This window comes from Mustela putorius, unplaced genomic scaffold (genome assembly GCF_011764305.1).
Source record: "Mustela putorius furo isolate JIRA1106 unplaced genomic scaffold, ASM1176430v1.1 tig00003972_pilon_pilon_pilon, whole genome shotgun sequence".
NCBI classification, from domain to species: Eukaryota; Metazoa; Chordata; class Mammalia; order Carnivora; family Mustelidae; genus Mustela; species Mustela putorius.
Window position 1 is genome coordinate 25,828,951 of NW_025422115.1, and position 6,000 is coordinate 25,834,950.

A 6,000-nucleotide genomic window follows, 5' to 3' on the forward strand; every position below is an offset into this window, starting at 1 on the left:
GCAGAGGCCTGTCCCTCTGCCTGCACGACAGCGCTTTCCCCGCCTCGCCGTCGCGTGACCTCGATGAAACGTTCACGCCTGACTTCGGGTCCAAGTCTCTTGGTTCCTTAATCCTAACACACTATTGATGGCAAAGAGTTAAGTTCTTTGATGCCTTTGAATAAAGGAAGTTCAACACATCTCTTCCCACAGACCCCAGCCTCTCCACGTCCCCTGGGAAGGTGAGCAGGGGCCTCCCGGTGGCCAGTGGGCCCTTGCAGCGACTCTGAGGGCTTTTGCTCCGCTGTGCTGCCCTGGTCTGTCTGTACAGGGCAGACAGGACCCCACGTCCTAGAGGACTACCACTGGCACCCAGGAGGGTCCCCTCCCGTGCGCGCCCAGCCAGGAGCAGGGAGCTTGCTGGGCCCGGCACCAGGGCCGGTCTCCAGGGCCGCAGGGCAGGCCCGGGCTCCTCCAGCCTCTGCTCGGGACTCCAGACCCTTCTAGGTGGTACTGCCGCATCCTTGGCGTGAAACCTTTCTCACATCTTCCCTAAACAAAAGGAGTAAATGCAGCACCAGCCAGAGGGGCTTCCGACCGCTCTCTCTCCGAGGGGCTGGTCCCTCCACGTCCACTAGAAACCCCTCCCGGGGGACAGGTCCAGGTCAGAGCAGGGCTGGCCCTCGGTTCTCCTGGCCTTGGGTGGCCACCAGGCCCCAGACGCAGGACCCATCGCAGCACGGGTCAACTCCCACCCGCCCCAGGGCATGGACCTGACCGTTTGTTCCATGCAGCAGAAGCTGGTATCCTCGCTGAACAGGGCCTGGGCACGACATCACCGCCCCTTCGCCAGCGAGCTATGAGATGGGGTGGGTGCTGCCGAGGACAAGTCCTGGTCCTCCAGAGCCTGTGGCACCCACGGACGTGGGGCTCGAGGCCCTGGCTGGTTGGTGATGCAGCAAGGGTTCCAGGACGTCCCATCCAGACCTGCCGCCTTGGCTTCCTCCTCACTGTCCCCGAGCAAGCCGTGTGCCCGGACCGAGCGCCAGGCAGGGGAGGCAGGTGCAGCGGAGCCCGGGCGCATCCCAAGGGGCTGAGGTCTACTGGGGAAGGACGGCTCCCTGCTTGCACACACCCTGCAGACAGACACCTGGGTGCGAACACAGGTACACACGTGCACACACCATGGCACAAAGACACTTCCACCCTGGCCTGTGGACTACCGGCTCCAGCTTTAGGGAGAAAGGAAGAGAGGGATGAATCACTAGGCAACCGGCCCGGGTTGCCATGGCACCCCTGAGAGCGGCCGGGCCAATCAGAGCCGAGCGCCGGCTGGGCTGCTGTCTGTGGGCTCCGACAAGAGGGTAGAGAGGGCACCAGGCGGCACTGCCAGTGAGGGGGCATCAGAGGCAGACCCACCAGAGGAGGACAACACACCTCATGAATATTCATCAGGCTGACTGAGGCAAAGCCCATTAACCCCTTGGTGACTCACAGAGTCCTGGGTCCATTTTCTCTGAACCGCTGGATGGCTGAAGGGCAGGCTCCACAGACTTCCCGCCTGGTCCCGGGAGTGGTCTACACAGCAAGACTGCTTGGATCTTGCCAGGCCCAGCCCTGATCCCGGGCGTCCGAGCCCTGGGGCCGCAGCAGGGTTGGAATTCCCACCCAGGAGCCAAGAAGAGCACAGTGGGGTTCCCGAAGGACAGGTCCACTCCCTCCCTCACCCCTTGCTTCCTGATGGGGGCAGTGACAGAGCAGTGACCACAGCCTTCGCCAGCCTCTCCATTGTCGACCCAGCCACTTCCTGGAGCCCCATTTCCTGTGTTAGCCCAGGTCCCCAGAAAGCAGAGCCTGAGGCAAGGGTTATACACCTCAAGGACAGGAACCAGAAACTATGCAAAGGAACTCTGGAGGACAAGGTGGGCAGGGAGCATGACTACTGGGCCACCACCAGAGGATATGCTGCAAGTTGTCCATGCCAGCTGGACGACCAGATGACAAGGACAACCCCACCCCAATCCACTCCAAAAAGTTTGCAAGAGAAGCTGCACCTAGAGCAGACCACAGAGAAGGTTGGGATTCTCTGCCGGGTCCCTCCTGTCTCCCTCTCCCTCCGGCCTGGTTTTACCCCTTGGGAGCTCCCCCCGCCCCATGCACTTCCATTGGTGCACTCTGGGGCCACATGGAAAGCCAGGTCCCTCTCCACGGTGTGGCATTTATCCAAATCTGGAGCTTCTGACCAGGAGACAAAGGAGGGGCTGGGGGGGTGGGGTGCACGACCCTGGAGGAGGGGTTGCGGACCAGGCCGTCTGAACTCTCTTCCACAGCCTCGAGGCTCCTGCCTGGGGGCATCTGTCCCCCCTTCCTGTGGCCAGTGCCAGAACACTGCCCCACGAGGGGCTCGTCCTGAAGAAGCATGTGCTGCCACCTCCAGTTGCCTCTTGGCTCTTTGCACGTGTTCAACAACAGAGGCGTCCATGAGCCCACCCACCCATACCCGAACCCCACCCCCAGCTCCAACCTCAATGGGAACGGTCTAGATGCTTCTGTCACCGCACTGTTCTGGGCCCAGGGCTCAACGGGTGCTCAGTGAGTCAATTTTGGGTGAGGATGAGAACCCCAGCAGCTTCCCAATGGTCCTTGCCACAAAAGCTTGTCCGTGTCACTCTTGACTGTGACAGCAGCCATAAACCAGACATCCCGAATGGTCCCTCCCTTGGCCTAGCTGCTGACCATCCCTCATACTGAGTGCCAGGCTGAGGGTCCCAGACAGCGGGGCTCACTCCCCACGGGAGCTGAACACCCAGAGCTCTGGTATGCGGGGGATAGGGCTCAGGAAGGCCGTGACGCTTCTGGGTGATCCACTCTACCTTGGCCTCAAGTGGGAAATAGCAGTGCCCCCACAAGAAGACAGACAGCCCTGGCCTGGCCAGGTGTGGCTCAAGGAGGATCTCTGTAGCCCTCACCCACCACAAACAGGAGTGAGCACCAGCCTCCACGGCAGCTCCCCCTACCGGTGCCCGGGGCCCGTTCAGCCGCCCCCTGGCTGATCCCACCGCAGCGCCTTCCCAGCACCGATCCGCACACTGGATTCTGCGACACCCTCCGCGGGACACAGAGCTGTCCATCCCCACCACACGGGCACTGGGGAACACGGCTGCTCCTTCCCAGACCCCTGGCTCACCTGTCCTCTCCCTGGGTCTGGGGAAGCTGTGCCCCAGGCTCAGAGGGTGCACCGAGCCTCCAAGCCCACTGGCTTTACAGAACCCTGAGTCCTGAATGTTGTCTGGTGGGCAGGGACCCAGCAGGCTCCAAACACAGGGGTGACCAGAAGCTGGCCCGGGCCCTGCCCCTCCCCACCCTCCCTAGGTCCCTGTCTGGTGCCAGACTAGCGGGGGGTGCCCAGAGGAGCAAGCAGTGGAGGCCACGTGCCCACCCCCCAGCCTACAGCAGAGACAGAGGGAAAGATCTCTGCACCCGGGGAGAGGATGTCAGGTCACATTCCAGTCGCGTCCCGACCTCCCCTGACCTGCCACAGACCTCAAGGGGTCACTGAAGTCTGAGCCTCAGTTTCCCCTTCCTCTGGTGTCATCAGGCCATCTCCCAGTGCCTGGAACAGAAAGGAGAAACAGAGATGACCTCCACCAATGCCCACCTGAGCCCTACCTGGGCCCTACCTGGACCCTACCTGGACCCTAGGTGAGCCTCACCTGGGCCCTACGTGGGCCCAAGTGGGTCTACCTGGGCCCTAGCTGGGTCTACCTGGCTCTACCTGGGTCTCTGACTCTACCTCAGCTGGGTACTCTGTGTGCCTCGCCCCCATCCGCCGTCCCGCTCGGACCCTACAGACCACCTGTCCAGGCCCCATGCCCGCTCTGCACACCTGCTTCCTTCACCTGGGCCCTCCCCTGGCCACACTTCCCCAGCTGCTGCCAACTCCTGGCTGTCCCTGAACCCTCAGAGGAAGCCGTGGGAGGGGGGAGGGGGAGGTTCCACCGCTCTGAATCCCCTGGGAATCAGCCCTTCATCCAGCTTCAGGGTGGCCCAGAGGGGACCATGGCGGAGGTGCCAACAGGCAAACACAGCCACAGTGTCCCATGGAAGCTTGGAGCAAGAGGAAAGCCAGAGGGAGACCGGCTGCTCTGGGAGGAGTCAGCTGGATGAGAGTGGGGACCAGACAGGCAGGCAAGGCCTGTCCTCAGGGCCTAGGACTCACTGGACCCTTGGGAAGCGGGTGGGGAAAAGCAGCCAGAGAGGACCGTGATTCCTGTGGAGTGGATTGCCGGGCGGTGGGGGTTCCAGCGTCCAGGGGAGGGGGGCGGTCCCAGCCCAGGGATGGCAGAGGCGAGGCCGGTCGGGGGACTGTGCCACAGGCAGGCCCAGTGATGGCTGGGGTTGGAATTGGGGGGACATGTCCTGGCCAGTGCTGTGGGGATAGGGACCCAGGCCACTAAGGAGGAGAGGGCAGGAGGCCTGGGGCCCAACCAGGCCTTGGGTGCGGGGGCCAGCAATCAGTGGAGAGCCCCAGGGGAGGGTGTCCGGAGTGCCTTCCCAGTCCCATGAGTGAGGCTGGCAGCCCAGACAGAGCAAGGCCTCCCCAAGGCCAGAATTGCCAGGAGCCTATTGCACTCAAGGCAGGGGTGAAATTTTCCAGGCCCGGGGGGACTTCCCAGGGGTTTAGAAACCTGTCCCTTGCCAGGATCCCCCAAGTTCCCACTACCCAGATTATGGGGTGAGTCTGACACGTGTGCCCCATACCCTATGGTGGGATATGGGTGTGCTTCTGCCCCCATCAACTGTGGGGGTCTTCTTCTCAAGGGACTGGGTGCGATCAGGTGAGCGCCAGGCCGGCGCGGTCCCCTGCAGGAAGAGAGCAGGGCAGAGGCGTGGGGCATCTTCTGGGGGTCCTGACTGCCCCCCTCTGCCCTTGTGGGTCCATCAGGGAAGAGCCCGGTCCAGCCAGCATTCCGGCGGGTGGTCTGACCGAGGGGAAGAAAGCCACCACGTGCCCGGACCCTGGAGGCCTTGCCGGGGCTAGGGGCCGAGGGTCACACGCCCTTGGTCCTACTGTCCCACAGCTGCCAGGCCTCTGATGTTCCAGATCTCAGGGCCACCCCTTTGGCCCATTTTCGGACACTCCTTTCCCCTGGCCCCTGGCCCAGTCCTTGTGGAAAGCAGATGCTCTCGGGTGAGGCAGGACCCTTTGAAACGAGGGAAGGCAGGGCCCAGAGCCAGCTTCCAGGGACCCCCCGACTTGAAAAGTGTGCGTCTTCACTAAAATGTTACCTTTACGAAAGAACGGCTGTTTTCTCTGAATTCTCTCCCAGCCCGGGAGCAGGGGCTGCTATCGTCCCCAAGCCTCAGACGAGGACACTGAGGTTCAGGTGGGTCCGAAGGCCTTCGTGAGGAGAGAGCGAGTGGAACCCGCCCAGGCCGGGCTGCTTCCGGGCCTCTCCCTGCTCCAGAGGCCCAGCCCCAGTCTGAAGGCCAGCAAAGGCCGGGGAGCTGGGGCAGGCCCTCCAGGGAGGTTTCTAGAGGGTGAGGGGTGGGCAGGGTCCGCACGGGTCATCCCAGATGGGAGCGCCCTGGCCAGCGCTACCCCGTGTTCCTGTCGTGGGAAGCTTCTGCTTTCCGGAATGATTGACAAGAACCTATTTTTGCAGAGACAAGAAAGCAAGTTTAGCTCTTGTTCTCCGGGCACTGGCGGTAACCTGAACCGATTATCTTCATTGATGTTGGCCTCAGCCGGGTGGCCGGACCAGCAGGGTGGGGGGCGCCCTCTGCGGACACAGACCAGGGAGGCCCCATTCTCCCCTGGCAGGGGCCCCAGTGGGGGTCTGGGCCCACAGTGTGCGGGGTGCGGCCCACCGAGTCTGCCCTGTGTCACCTTCCGGGGGAGAGCAGGCGGCATGGAGCTGAGGGCTGGGGTGGGGCCCCCAGGGCCTTGTCCACGACGGACGGTCCAGCAGGCCCTGCCTACTATGCCCTACCGTCAGAGCGGCTCCCCTCTTTCCACCG